Source organism: Eubalaena glacialis, chromosome 18, assembly GCF_028564815.1.
Source record: "Eubalaena glacialis isolate mEubGla1 chromosome 18, mEubGla1.1.hap2.+ XY, whole genome shotgun sequence".
NCBI classification, from domain to species: domain Eukaryota; kingdom Metazoa; phylum Chordata; class Mammalia; order Artiodactyla; family Balaenidae; genus Eubalaena; species Eubalaena glacialis.
The window spans coordinates 31,344,825-31,361,070 of record NC_083733.1 but is presented as its reverse complement, the minus strand read 5'-3'; positions in this window follow the sequence as shown (position 1 = coordinate 31,361,070).

Here is a 16,246-nt window from a genome sequence, read left to right as displayed (position 1 = left end):
AGCTGTCTACATCTAGACTACCAATCATGGAAGAAAAATAAACCCCTATTTGTTTAAACCACTGTTAGTCTAGTTTATTGTTATCTTGTATGCAAAAGCATTTATGACTGATACAAGTTGCATATGGGTGAACAAATTTTTTGCTCTTCAATTTATAAAAGTATGATCATATTATATATATTTCTCTTACTTTTTAAAAAAAATTAGCATCTAATTTTTTTTTTTAATTTAATTTATTTATTTATTTATTTATGGCTGTGTTGGGTCTTCGTTTCTGTGCAAGGGCTTTCTCTAGTTGCGGCAAGTGGGGGCCACTCTTCATCGCGGTGCACGGGCCTCTCACTCTCGTGGCCTCTCCCGTTGCGGAGCACAGGCTCCAGACGCGCAGGCTCAGCAATTGTGGCTCACGGGCCTAGTTGCTCTGCGGCATGTGGGATCTTCCCAGACCAGGGCTCGAACCCGTGTCCCCTGCATTGGCAGGCAGATTCTCAACCACTGCGCCACCAGGGAAGCCTCTTTCTCTTACTTTATGGTATCTTGCTTTAGATCCTTCATAATACATAATATAAATAAATAAATAAATAAATAAATAAATAAATAAATAATAAATAAATTCTTTGAGAATTCCCTGGCAGTCCAGTGGTTAGGAATACACGCTTCTACTGCAGGTATGGGTTCGATTCCTGGTCGGGAAACTAGGATCCCACATGCCATGCAGCATGGCCAATAAACAAACAAATACACATAGTGGTGGTCCAATGGCTAAGATTCCACGCTCCCAATGCAGGGAGCCTGGGTTTGATACCTGGTCAGGGAAATAGATCCCACATGCATGCCGCAACTAAAGATTCTGTATGCCGCAACTAAAAAGATTGCGCACGCAGAAACTAATGATCCCGCATGCCCAATGAATATCCCGCATGCTGCAACTAAGACCTGGCACAGCATAAATAAATAAATAAATAAATATTAAAAAATAAACATAATACATAATAGAAATCTCTCTAAGTCAATGGGTATAGCTCTAATTTATTATTTAATAACATTTAATTAATTATTTTGGATAGATAATACTAGCACATGGTTCAAAAATACAAAATGTATAAATGGAAAATGGTGTAGCCACTTTGGAAAACTGGTAGTTCCTCAAAAAGTTAAACATAGTTACCATACAATCTAGAAATTCCACAACTAGGTATATCCAAGAGTAATGAAAACATACCTGCACGGAAATACTTGTACACAAATGTTCATAGCAGCATTATTCATAATTGCCCAGAAGTGGGAAAAAACCTAAATATCTATCAACTGATTAGTGAATAAACAAAGTGTACTATAGTCATACAATGGAATATTATTTAGCAATAAAAATGAATGAAATACTAATGCATGCTACAATGTGAATGAACCTTGAAAATATGTTATTTAATGAAAGAAGCCAGTCACAAAACCACATATTATGATTCCATTTATGTGAAATATACAGAATAGGCAAATCCATAGAGACAGAAAGTAGATTAGTGGTTACCTGGGGCTGAAGGTAGGGAAGCTGGGAATGGAGAATGATTGCTATGTATTGGGTTGGCCAAAAAGTGCCTTCGGTTTTTAAAGATAAAAGACTCATCTTTCATTTTCACCAAGAACTTTATTGAATAACGTATTCACCCTTTTGTTCTACTACCTTCTGCCATTTTTCAGGCAACTTCATAATTCCATCTTCCCAAAACTTTTTATCTTTTTGAGCAAAGAACTGTTCCAGGTGCCTTTTACAGTCTTCCAGGGAAATGAAATTTTTTCCATTAAGAGAATTTTGTAAAGACCGAAATAAATGGAAATCCGAAGGTACAATGTCTGGTGAATATGGCGGATGAATCAGAACTTGCCAGCCAAGCTGTAACAGTTTTTGCCTGGTCATCAAAGAAACATGTGGTCTTGCATTATCCTGGTGGAAGATTATGCATTTTCTGTTGACTAATTCTGGATGCTTTTCGTGGAGTGCTGCTTTCAGATGGTCTAATTGGCAGCAGTTCTTGTTGGAATTAATTGTGTGGTTTTCCGGAAGGAGCTCATAATAGAGGACTCCGTGCCAATCCCACCATATACACAACACCACCTTCTTTGGATGAAGACCGCCCTTTGGTGTGGTTGGTGGTGGTTCATTTAGCTTGCCCCACAATCTCTTCTGTTCCACATTGTTGTACAGTATCCACTTTTCATCGCCCGTCACAATTTGTTTTAAAAATGGAACGTTTTCATTACGTTTAAGTAGGGAATCACATGCAGAAATACGGTTAAGAAGGTTTTTTTTTGCTTAACTTACGTTGAACCCAAACATCAAAGCGATTCACGTAACCAAGCTGGTGCAAATTATTTTCAACACTTGATTTGGATATTTTGAGTATGTCGGCTATCTCCCACGTGGTATAACGTTGACCATTCTCAATTAATGTCTCGATTTGATTGCTATCAACTTCAGCTTGTCTACCCAACCAAGGAGCATCGTCCAGCGAGAAATCTCCAGCACGAAACTTCACAAACCACTTCTGACAAGTTCGATCAGTCACAGCACCTTCTCCATACACTGCACAAATCTTTGTTTTACGTTTTGGTTGCGTTTTTTACCTTTCTTGAAATAATAAAGCATAATATGCCGAAAATGTTGCTTTTTTTTCCTTCCATCTTCAATATTAAAATGGCTACACAATAATTCACCAATTTTGGTAAGTCTTTTTTAAAATGCATGCTGATATGACAGCTGTCACATACAATCTAACAAAATTGTTTCAATGAACTTAAAGACAACTAAGTGCTACTAGAGCCATCTTACAGAAAAAATCGAACAAACCTTTTGGCCAACCCAATATATGTGTTTTCTTTTTTGGAGTGCTGAAAATGTTCTAAAATTTGATTTTGGTGATCATTGCAGAACTCTGAAATATGTTAAAAATCACTTAGGGACTTCCCTGGTGGTCCAGTGGTTAAGAATCCGCCTTCCTTGGGCTTCCCCGGTGGCGCAGTGGTTGGGAATCTGCCTGCTAATGCAGGGGACACGGGTTCGAGCCCTGGTCTGGGAGGATCCCACATGCCACGGAGCAACTAGGCCCGTGAGCCGCAATTACTGAGCCTGCGCGTCTGGAGCCTGTGCTCCACAACAAGAGAGGCCGCGATAGTGAGGGGCCCGCGCACTGCGATGAAGAGTGGCCCCCGCTTGCCACAACTGGAGAAAGCCCTCGCACAGAAACGAAGACCCAACACAGCCAAATAAATAAATAAATAAATAAATTTTAAAAAAGAGGTCTTTTAAAAAAAAAAAAAAAAAAAAAAAAGAATCCGCCTTCCAAGGCAGGGGACATGGGTTCAATCCCTGGTAGGGGAACTAAGATCCCACATGCCGTGGGGCTACTGAGCCCGCGCGCCTCAACTAGAGAGCCCGCGTGTCGCAGACTACGGAGCCCACGCACTCTGGAGCCCACGCGCCACAACTAGAGAGAAGCCGGCACGCCGCAACGGAGAGCCCACATGCTGCAATGAAGATCCCATGCCGCAACTAAGACTGGACGTAGCCAAAAAAAAAATTAAAAAAAAAATCACTTAACTGTATACTTTAAATGGATGAATTTTATGGTATGTGAAATATATCTCAATATAGCTGTAAATAATATACAAATGGAAGCAAAGGAAAAAGTAAGGTTTTTTCCTACCTCTTCCCCTAGCTGCCAATTCCGTTTCCCAGAAGCTACCACTTACCAACTTCTTATAGTTCCAAAGATATTTTATTTATTTACATATGTGTTTTTTTTTAAACATCTTTATTGGAGTATAATTGCTTTACAATGGTGTGTTAGTTTCTGCTTTATAACAAAGTGAATCAGTTATACATATACATATGTCCCCATATCTCTTCCCCCTTGCATCTCCCTCCCTCCCACTCTCCCTATCCCACCCCTCTAGGTGGTCACAAAGCACCTAGCTGATCTCCCTTTGCTATGTGGCTGCTTCCCACTAGCTATCTATTTTTACGTTTGGTAGTGTATATATGTCCATGCCACTCTCTCACTTTGTTCCAGCTTACCCTTCCCCCTCCCCGTACCCTCAAGTCCATTCTCTAGTAGGTCTGCGTCTTTATTCCCGTCTTGCCCCTAGTTTCTTCATGACCAATTTTTTTTTTTTTTTAGATTCCATATATATGTGTTAGCACACGGTATTTGTTTTTCTCTTTCTGACTTACTTCACTCTGTATGACAGACTCTAGGTCCATCCACCTCACTACAAATAACTGAATTTCGTTTCTTTTTATGGCTGAGTAATATTCCATTGTATATATGTGCCACATCTTCTTCATCCATGCAGCCACTATGAAGAACAGTATGGAGGTTCCTTAAAAAACTAAAAATAGAACTACCATACGACCCAGCAATCCCACTACTGGGCATATACCCTGAGAAAACCATAATTCAAAAAGAGTCATGTACCAAAATGTTCATTGCAGCTCTATTTACAATAGGCAGGACATGGAAGCAACATATGTGTTTTTACGTAATTTATTGCATAAACTGTTCTTTACCTTACGTTTTCACTTAAAAATGTATTTTGAACACATAGACACAGAGAGGAGAACGCCCTGTTAAGACAGGAGCAGACTGGAACAATGGGTCTACAAGCCAAGGAATGCCAAGGACTTACCAGTAACCACCGGAAGCTAGGAGACAGGCATGGAACAGATTCCTCCCTGAAGTCTTCAGGGGGACTATGGCCCTGCCAACACCTTGGTTTCAGACTTCTAGCCTCCAGAACTCTGAGTAAGTTTCTGTTGTTTTAAGCCAAAAATCCAACAAAAATATATCTTGGAGAGCATTCCATATAAGTCATCTTTTAAATAGTGGCATAATATTCAGTTTCATGACCATAAGATCCATAATTTATTGGATGAATTCCCAATTGGATATTTAGGGCATTTCCAATTTTTCCTTTTTAAACAAATAATGGAATAAAAAATGTTGTCCAATATTATTTCTTACATTTGCAAGTACATCTCTGGGATAATGTCTTCAAAGTGGAATTACTGGATTAAAAGACGTGTATGTTAAATTTTGATAGAATTGCCAAACTGATCACCACAGCGTTTGTGGGAAATTACCCTCCTGCTAGTAATATGTGAGTGTGCCTGTTTCCTGTAGCCCTGCTAGCACTATAAAATTTTTGATCTTGTCAATCTGGTAGTTGAAAAATTATATCTCATTGTGGTTTTTATTTGCATTTTTTTATTATGAGCATGTTGAGTATCTTTTCCATGTTTAATACCATCATCAATATCATTACATTCAATAATGTTATGTTCACCTCATTAAGTCAGTTGAAGTTTCTTTTCTGTAAACTGTTCATAACATTTTTACCCATTTTTCTACGCATTGTTGTTCTTTTTCTTACTGTTTTTAGGAGCTCTTTATATATTAAGAAAATTAGCTATTTGCTCCACTTTTAGCAAATATTTTTCCAAGTATTTCATTTGTCTTTTGATTTTATGGGTTTTTTTCTTTGGCTATGAAGAAAATTTTATTTTTGTGTAGCAAATTTATTATTATTTCATTTCATAGCTCCTGGATTTTGTGTCCTACTTATAGAGGCTATCCCCACTGGAGATTGTAAAAATAATTATTTATTTACTTCTAGGGCATTTATGGTTTCATTTTTTACATGTATATACTTATAGAATCTATTATGCTTTAACGTATGAGTAGGGATCCAATAATTTTTTTTTACTAGATGCCCTTTCATTGCTTCCAACATCATTACTGAATAGTCTACCTCTCTCCATTAATTTAATAAGCCACCTTTGCTGTGCCAACTTCTTGTACGTATTTGGGTCTGTTTCTAGATATTCTGAGCCACACTGCATTTCTGGAATAAACACCTCTTGATCATGGTGTATTTTATATATAGTTAAATGTGGTGGTCAATTCTATTTGGTAACATTTTACTTGGGATTTTTGCTTCAATATTCATAAGTGAGATTAGTTTCTAGTTTTCTTTTGAGTATGTGTGTGCAGTGTTTATTGGGTTTGCAAAGCAGTGATATATTCACTTCTTTAAAAGATTATGGAAATTTTCATTCTTTTTATATCTCTAAAACAGTTTGAATAGCATTAAAATTATATAGTCTTTGAAGGCCTATGAGAATTCATCTGTAAAACCTTCTGGGTCTAGTGCTTTTTTGGGATTAACTCTTTAATAACTGTATTTCTTCCATGGAAATTGATGTTTTAAGCTTTCTATCTTTACTAGGGTTAATTTTGTTAAGCTTTATTTTCTAGAAAATCATCCACTTCATCTAGGTTTTCAAATGTATTTGCATAGAATTGTGCAACTTAGATTCCTGACATTTTATCAATAGAACAGCCACTGATCCAGTAGTTAATCTCCAGTTGTCATGTTTTAACCTGTACTTGTGCTTTCTCTCTTTTATAATAATTAGATCTATTTTGTTGATTTTTTTCAAAGAAAGATCTTTTTATTTATTTCTACTATTTGGTTTTAAAGTCATTGGTTTTATTTCTGCTTTTATCCTTGCTATTTCCTTTTCTCTACTTTCTAGATTTCCTTTTTGTTCCTTTTCTAATTTTTGAGATAGATATTTAATTCATTTATTGTTACACTTTCATTTTGATTCTTATAAATATTTAATCTATTTTAAATAGATTAAATATTAAATTTTAAAGAGAATTGCATTCTCTTTTTACCTTTGCTTTAATTGTATCTCAAAGACTGATATATAGTGGGGTTTTTTAAAATTTTTTTTTTATTTTTTAAGCTTTCTTTTTTTTAAAAATTTTATTTATTTATTTATGGCTGTGTTGGGTCTTCGTTTCTGTACGAGGGCTTTCTCTAGTTGTGGCAAGCAGGGGCCACTCTTCATCACGCTGCGCGGGCCTCTCACTATTGCGGCCTCTCTTGTTGTGGAGCACAGGCTCCAGACGCGCAGGCTCAGTAATTGCGGCTCACGGGCCTAGTTGCTCCGTGGCATGTGGGATCCTCCCAGACCAGGGCTCGAACCTGTGTCCCCTGCATTGGCAGGCAGATTCTCAACCACTGCGCCACCAGGGAAGTCCTATAGTGTTTTTATAATCATTATTTTGAAAAGAAATTGTTTAGTTTCCATTTATATTTCCCTTTTGACTAAAGAATTGTTTGATAATTTAAAATTTTCCAGATGGAGAAGACCTCGTGCCTTTTGATATTGATTTTCAGTCTAATTGCATTGTGATAACATACTGTTGTTGGCTTGCATTATTTTTATTTGAAAGAACTTACTGATGTTTTCTTGGTGACCTCACATATGGTCAATTTTCATGAATGTTTCTTGTGTATTTGAAAAGAAGAAATATTGTCTTTAATAAGGGTGAAGAGTTCAATATATATTCATAAGATTTACCTTGGAATTATGTTGTTTAGATTTTCTATATATTTATTTATTTAGCCCATTTGCTTTGTCTTCAACTAAGAATGGATCTTACAAGTCTCTTCTAAATGTATTTCCATGTGTTTCTCTTCTATATTCTGTATGAAGGCTGCTGCTATGTTCTTTGATAGTTATTAGTAACTTCTATATCTTCACTGTGAATTATGGCCTTTAGTTTTATAAAGTGTCCTTCTTTGTCTCATTAAGCCCTATTCCCTCCATGAATTTCATCTTGTCAAGATAACAAGTTCACAGTCTCTGATTTCTTTATGTGCATTAGCCTGGTTATAATTTTACCTACCCTTTTAATTTTATTACACTTTGTTTTAGGAGTGTCTCTTACAGTACAGAGTTGAATTTTACCTTGAAGGACAATCTGAAAATCTTTTCTTGTAAGTTAGTTAAGACCATTTACATTTATTGTTACAACTTAAATACTTGATCTTATCTCTGTCTTATTGTTTTATGCTATGTTTACTAAGTGTTTTTCATTCTCTGGGTTTTGTTTTGTTTTTGTTTTTTTTTTTTGCTTTTTAGTTTAAAAAAATGTTGGTGATTAGAATGATTTGTGGTTCTTGTTTTAGTAAGTATCTTTCCACTAATATCTTTATATAATGCCCATGTTTTCTTTATTTAGGTTTCAACTATCTGATATGTCTGCTTTAAGTGATATCTTTGACTCTCACCTATAATCTATGTGAAACCAAAATGAATTATTCTACTTTCCCATTTCTTTTTCCCTTTTCCCCTCTTAAAAAAATGGTGTTATATCTACTTTGTCAGAGCACATAATTATTTGCTACATACTATTCTTCCATCTTGTCCCCACCTGTGGTTGGTCTAAGATCTATAGTTAAATACAGTCAGTGCTTACCACCAGTCTTTTAAACAGTTTCCTCATTCATCTCTTAGTTGGACAAAGGTGGTCTTCCAGTAGATTCCTCAGGAAGGACTCATTAGTACAATACTCCCTGAATCCTTGTCTAAAATTGTTTTTTCTATAAACAAGCACATGAAAAGATGTACAACATCATTAGTCACTAGGGAACTACAAATCAAAACCATAATGAGATACCACCTCACACCTCACAAGAATGACTATTAAGAATTTAATATTTTAAATCTTTGCAAGTGTTGCAAGGATGTGGAGAAGTCGGAATGCTTGAACGTTGCTAGTGGGAATGTAGGATGGTTCAGTTGTTATGAAAAGCAGTTTGTCAGTTCCTCAAGAAATTACGTAGAATTGTCACATGACCCAGCAATTGCACTTCTAGATTTATACCCCAAAGAGCTGACAGCAGGTACTCAAACAAATGTTTGTACCAAAATGTTCATAGGAGCAATTTTCACTTAGCCAAAAGGTAGAAACAACCCAAACGTCCATCAATGGATAAATGGACAAATAGTGGTTATTAACACAATGGAATATTATTCAGCCTCAAAAAAGGAACGAAGTACTGATACATGTTACAATGTGGATGAACCTCAACAACACTATGCTAAGTGAAAGAAGCCAGACACAAAAGGTCACATATTGTATGATTCCATTTCCATGAAATACCCAGAATAGGTAAATCCATAGAAACAGAAAGCAGATGAAGGGTTGCCAAGGGCTGGGGAGAGGGTAATAGGGTATAAATGCTTAATGTATGCAGGGTTTATATATTGATGGAAGCGTTTTGAAACTCTAGAGGTGGTGGTTGCACAACACTGTGAATGTATTAAATGCCACTGAATTGTTCACTTTAAAATAGATAATTTTATGTTATGCGAATTTCACCATAATAAAAATTGGTTTTCTATAGCCTTGATATTTGAAGGATAGCAGAGTTGGATTAAAAAAATCCTTGGTTCACACTTCATTTGAGTTTTTTGATGAGTATTTCACTACTCTTGCTTTTGTGATTTGCTCTTGCAAAATCTAATGCCAACCAGATTTTGTTTTCTTTATAAATGACTCTTTTTTTTGCCTGGAGGACCAGAGGACATTCTTTCTTTAACTTTAATGCCTCCTTGTTTTGTTAGGATATGTTTCAGAGTTGACTGTTTTGAAACAATTTTCATACATGGTAGACCCTTTCAGTGTGTAGATTCAGGTCTTCTTTTATTTCAGGAAAGCTTGCTTATGTTTGCCTGTCTATATTGTAGCTATCATTTTCTCACTGATTCTACCTATTCCTTTAATTTCATTTTCTTGGCTCCTTTCATTTCTATCCACTGTCATCCTTAGTCTATTTTCAGTCATATTTATTTTCCCTTAGGTACATTATAATTTAGTCATTTCAAGGTTAATTTTTTTCTTTTTCTTCAATTTCTTTCCTAACATCAGTTCCCATTTTATAAGTTCGTTTGTCTAGTTTGTTTTTAAATTCCCGATCTGTTTTTTTCCTATCTGCAATTGCTTTTTAAATTATATTTAATTCATGTTGGAATACTGTATTACATTTTCTTTTGCATCAGGCCTGGTTTTCTTTATTTCTTCTGGAGTTTTGCATCTACTGAAACATTTTTCTTAAACTTAAAAAAATTGAAATATAACATAAATTCAGAAAGTAAATATCAATAGCTGATCACCATGCTTCACTTTTTCCCCCACCATCTTAATCCACCATCATTTAAGAATCTATCACATGCTAGGGTTTATCACAACACAACTTACCATAAATCATGTCATCCTTTTTGCCATTTGATTAGTGAGTGACCCAGTTTCAGAGTCCCATCCTGATGTTCCACTTTCTAGGGCCATTTCTGGTATCTACACTTAGCCTGGGTTCCCCCAAAGCAGGGTCTGAAACAAGGGCTTGCATGCAGGTACTTTATTTGGGAAGTGATCCCAGTGAGAGGAGAGAGGGTCTGGGAGGAGTAAAATAGAAGGAAAAGCCAATGCAAAGTTGTATTATCAGGTTGTTCACTTCTATGAGTGATGGGGCTTATTCTTGCTGGAATCCTATAGAATGCACCTCAGGGTTTTCCATCAGAAGGATGAAAAGGGGGAGTATTTATCCACTGGCTCCTGACTCCTATTGGCCAAGAGTTCCCCTGGGCAGTTAACTTCCTTGGTTGTGAATAAAAGATGGGAAAGGAGAACATGAGGTAGGGCCCAAGAAATATTTCATACTATTTTCTAATGGCTTCCACTCTTTCAGTTAAGAAGTCGGCTCTCAGTCTTAGTGTTGTCTTTTGTCTCTGACTTTTAAGATATTGTCTTTGTCTTTGGTTTTCAACAGTTTTTCTATGACGTGCTTCCAGTAACTTTGTTTATCCAGCTTGAGTATACAGGATTAATTCATTCTTGTAACTGTGTAGTCTAGAAAATTCTTAGCTAGTATTTGTTGGAATATTGATTCTAATTCTTTTTTTCCTCTATGGGACTTCAATTATGTGTACAGGCCTACTTAGTTTTTTTTACTGTGCTTTGCAGACATTGTTTTTTTTCTTTTTTAAACAAATTGAAGGTTTGTGGCAACCCTATATTGAACAAGTCTACTGGTGCCATCTTCCCAATAACATCTTCTCATTTCATGTCTGTGTCACATTTTGGTAATTCTCATATTTCAAGCTTTTTCATTATTATTGTATTTGTTATGATGATCTCTAATCCGTGATCTTTGATGTTACTATTGCAAAAAGATTATGGCTCACCGAAAGCTCAAATGATAGATAGCATTTTTTAGTAATAAGGTCTTTTTAAAAAGGTATGTACATTTTTTTTTAAGACATAATGCTATTGCACACTAAATAGACTACAGTATACCGTAAACGTAACTTTTATATGCACTGGGAAATCAAAAAATTTGTGTGACTCACTTTACTGCGATATTCACTTTATTGTGGTGGTCTGGAATCAAACTTGCAAGTATCTCCAAGGTATGCCTATATAACTTTCCACACAATCCCAAGTCTATTAACTGCCCCCTCTTTTTTTCTTCAGTATTTTCCATTTTTCTTCCCATGCATCCAAATTGATATTTTGTTTTTTTTAGTTTCCTCTCTTCAGTTGTGTCTGATTTGCTGTTGGATACTGACCTAATGAATTCTTAGTTCATAGATGAAGTTCCTGGATGATGATTCCATTATTTGAATTACTTATGGGTGTTTCACTTGTCTGCTGTCTTAGTCTTCAGTCATGTGGTCTTGTCTCCTTACGCACCTAGTTAATTTTATATGTGTACCAAGCACTATACATAAAAAATGTAGAAATAATTTGAGCCTGGGGGATTTACTGGGGCTCCTAGTCCTCAGTGGACCCTAAATTACAACTTTTATTCTTCAAAGCCCTGTGAGTCTGTTGGAAGCTCTATTCAGCTTCTTAGCCTCTTACCCATGCTTTTAGATTGCAGTTGCATCTAGGAGAAAATCAGCCTTCCTGACTGGCTCACCTTCCCAGATCTTGTTCCTGTAATTCTATTTATTTATTTGTTTATTTATGTATTTATTTGGTTGCACCGGGTCTTAGTTGCGGCAGGTGGGCTCCTTAGTTGTGGCATGTGAACTCTTAGTTGTGGCATGCCTGTGGGATCTAGTTCTCTGACCAGGGATTTAACCGGGGCCCTTGGCATGGGCAGTGCAGTCTTATCCACTGTGCCACCAGGGAAGTCCCGTTGTTCCTGTAATTTCTTACAGCCTAGGTAAAATGAGCTTTCCAAGTTGTTCTTAACAAGAAGGGTGATCCAAACTATCAAATTTACAATTACTGGGGTAGAGCTCCATCCTGCTGAAAAGTTTTCTCATTTTGTTCTTATGGAATATGGATGCTGGATTCTATTTTTTTTCTTCTTCTTCTTATTTTTTTTGGGGGGGGTTTATTTATTTATTTATGTATTTTATTTATGGCTGTGTTGGGTCTTCGTTTCTGTGCGAGGGCTTTCTCCAGTTGCGGCAAGTGGGGGGCCACTCTTCATCGCGGTGCGCGGGCCTCTCACTGTCGCGGCCTCTCTTGTTGTGGAGCACAGGCTCCAGATGCGCAGGCTCAGTAATTGTGGCTCACGGGCCTAGTTGCTCCGCGGCATGTGGGATCTTCCCAGACCAGGGCTCGAACCCGCGTCCCCTGTGTTGGCAGGCAGATTCTCAACCACTGCGCCACCAGGGAAGCCCCAGGATTCTATTTTTAATTAAAAGTTGTTTTGGATTTTCCTGGACCAGCCAGGGCAGATAATCATATGGGTGGGGGAGGGGTTTGGGTGGCTTATAAGATTTCTTAGCTCAAGACTGTCCTCTTCTGTTGTTACAGTGAAGTGCAGTTTTTAAAATAAATGACCTTCTATTAATATTGACACCATTTAATGATACTATCTTCTTTCCCTGGGGCCCACAGTTTCAGCTGGTTCCTTCTTTATTTTACTACTATGCCTCCAAGGGAGACTTCCCCCTTCCAAAGTGCCTCCTTCTCTTCCAGAAGAGGTGTCTTTCCAAGGCTGCTACCCCTGGTCCTCTGCATTTCCAAGCCCCTTCCATTCACTTCCCCAGTAGCCAGAACTCTGATCCACCAGGCCACAGACCCATCCCCAGCATTTCCTCACTCAGGGTGGACCGTCTCCTGGGAGAAACTTAGTTGATGTATTATCTGTGTTCTGCCACCACTAAAATCTTGTCACAGGCTCCTCTCTTATGCGTAACCCTTGCCTTTCTCACCCTCTGGCGTGGGCTTCTGAGCCGATGTTTGATTATGTTCCCCACTTACACATAAAGTGAAGTTTGTAGGATTTTCTGTCTTCTGGTTATGATGTAAGAGTGGGTTATCCCTTGTCCTATTAGAACCCCAAACAACGATAACACATATTTTTAACTTTTAGATAAAATTATTTTTTAGCTAGCCTTTTACTACCGATTTCTAATTTCATTGCATTTTTCTCAGAGAAACAAATTATAAGGTTTTGATTCTTTGGAAATTGAGGCTTCCTTTGTGGCTGAGTACACGGTTAGTTTTTCTTTGAATGTTCTGCCTGCGTTCTACATCCATTTGAGCTTAGTGATCATACGAAGCAAATCTTCTAGACTTTTTCTTATTTTTTGATCTCTCACTCTCTGAGAATTAAACTATTCAAAAACATGTAGTCACTATAGTTCTGTCAGTTGTTGCTTCATGAATTTTGGGGCAATACTGTGAGATACATTTACTCAAGTTCACTACATCTTTGACCTGTTGCTCCCTTTACCAGTATAAAATCTTCCTTTGTCCCTTGTTTTCCACGTTGGATTCGATTTTGTCTGATATTAAAACTGTCACCCTACCTTAATGTTTACATATTTAATACATCTATGTCTTGTTTTATAGCTTGTCTTCCCTCTCTTGGTTAGAAAAGTCTCCCCAACCTCTAGGTTGTATTGTAGTCTCTTAAGTCTTCTTCCAAAATTTCTCTAATTTTCCCTGTTGTTAACGAGGCCGTGTAAACTGCGACAAAACACATTTACAGAAAATACAGCTTGATTTTAATGATACGTTGCATTAAAATTTCTTAAAAACTCCTTATGCTTCAGCTCCTTACCAGTGATTCCTGAGAGCTTTCTGAGTTTCAGCCTCGGTTACTTCACTGTAAAAAGGTACAAAAGAAGCAAAGACACAAAAATTAGCTTGTTGTTTGTTTCCTTAGTTTCATGATGGCTGACTAAGAGTGTCCCTGTCATGTTAAATTAAGAGAAGTCTTAACACAAAGGAACATTTTGGGAAGGTCACAGATGACCTTCCAAATTTGGGAAATTGTCATAGATGCTGGTATCTAAAGAAGTGGTTATAGCACCAAGAAAAGAGGAAGGAAAAAAATGTGCTTTACTAATAACTAAAAATGAGTAGGGGGATAGACAGGTGGGAGGAGATGTTGCAGCTGAATATAGGTGTGAAGAGAATAGATGACAGAAATATAAAGATCAAGATGTACATTTGGGGGCTTCCCTGGTGGCGCAGTGGTTGAGAATCTGCCTGCCAATGCAGGGGACATGGGTTCGAGCCCTGGTCTGGGAGGATCCCACATGCCACGGAGCAGCTAGGCCCGTGAGCCACAACTACTGAGCCTGCGCGTCTGGAGCCTGTGCCCCGCAACAAGAGAGGCCACGACAGTGAAAGGCCCGCGCACCGCGATGAAGAGTGGCCCCCGCTCGCCGCAACTAGAGGAAGCCCTCGCACAGAAATGAAGACCCAACACAGCCGAAAAATTAAAAAAAAAAAAAAAAAAAAAAGATATACATTTGATTTAAAAAGAAAACTGATGATGTTCAATGAACAGAGAGGTGATGCTGCTACGGGGATGAGAAAGGTGAATCTCAATAAAGAGTGAGAGAGGGCAAAAAGCAGAGGAAAAGCCCAAAGGTATCTACCATAGAAAAGAGGTCATGTTCTAAGTCTGAGGGACCCAGATTTTACTTCAGAAAAACTGAAGGAGAAACAAGGTTTAAACATATTAGTCAATGGTATATGGAAAACGAAAGGGCAAGAACAAAAGGTGTGATGACATCAGGAACACGGGCCCAATTTCCCAGCAGGTCAGACTGTAACGTGCAGTCCACTGGTGGTACTTTCCTTTGAAATGGAAGTGAAGATTCTATCTTGCAAGATAAAAGAGATTAGGATGAGGAGATGTTTTCTAATTCTGTATTTTCAGTTTTTAAAACACTTGTTTCCATAGCTTTGATACTTTTTAGCTTTCTGGTTGACCTGCAGGTTGTTTTTGTTCTGAACAAAGGGGAGGTAAAGCTGCATTTGCTCCCATTCATGGATCTAATTAGGCATGTTGCCCAAACTATAATAAATCATGGATTTAGTTTTTCTTTGTTAAGGTAGTCAGAGGCCTTCAGGCATGAGTGACTTATTAAAATGTACTCTCATAGTTGGGGATGAATGATCACCCTGGTATTGTCAATCACTCAATAATTTTATATCCCCAAAGCTCTCCCTTGGTTGTTCTGTACTACCCAAGAATGACATTTTATTCTCGTATTATTTGTTCACAGACGTGATTCACATTTTGCTATCTAGAGCATAAGGAAATCATTCTAAATTCAGCAATAGTGCCAGTTTGACTGAAAAAAAGTTATTTTCCATATCCACCGGAATGTTAATCGGATTCTTGTTAGAACATGTGTAAGAAGTGGTTTTCATTGTCACAGCTCTTGATGTCAGATTACTAAAACAACTTATGTTTTGCTGTGGGAGCGCGGGTGCACGCAGAGCCTCCCCAGTCACATGAACGCTCCCAGCCAACACTTCATAATACACAGAAATTATTTGTGTTTTGTGGTAACGACTGAATGGCAGGAACAGCAGAATTTCAACGTGGCTGTTCTTTATTTGATTAAATATATTCTCTATTTATTCTTTAAAAAAAACTAATTTAAGTTAAACGGCAATAAACCATGATAATTTAGAAAACATGTTGAAACTGAGAGTGAAGAGAAATGTTCTCTACGTAAACCACACTGTAAACCATAAAACTTATTTTTGTCAACTGCTTCTCATGACAGTGGCTAGGAATTTGACATTTCTACTACAGTAGGCAAAAAAACATGTAAAATATACTCTCCCACATACCACATCACATCTCTATTTATATTTCCAAACTAAAAGCATCTCAGCCCCCAAAAGTGCTGAGTGTACTGTGTACGTTTACACCAAGAGCTGTAAGTTCGTACAAGCCTTACCTTAAACTGGTGTATTTGTCTGGCCAGGCCCCCTGCCCAGCGCCAAGCCATACTTAATGGATCAAGCTTAGCTCACCAAGAGAAAACCATTGCTCTTGGTCCTAAAAGGTGGGGAACTTTTCAGTGAACTCTGGTCAACACAAGACAAAACAAAAAGCT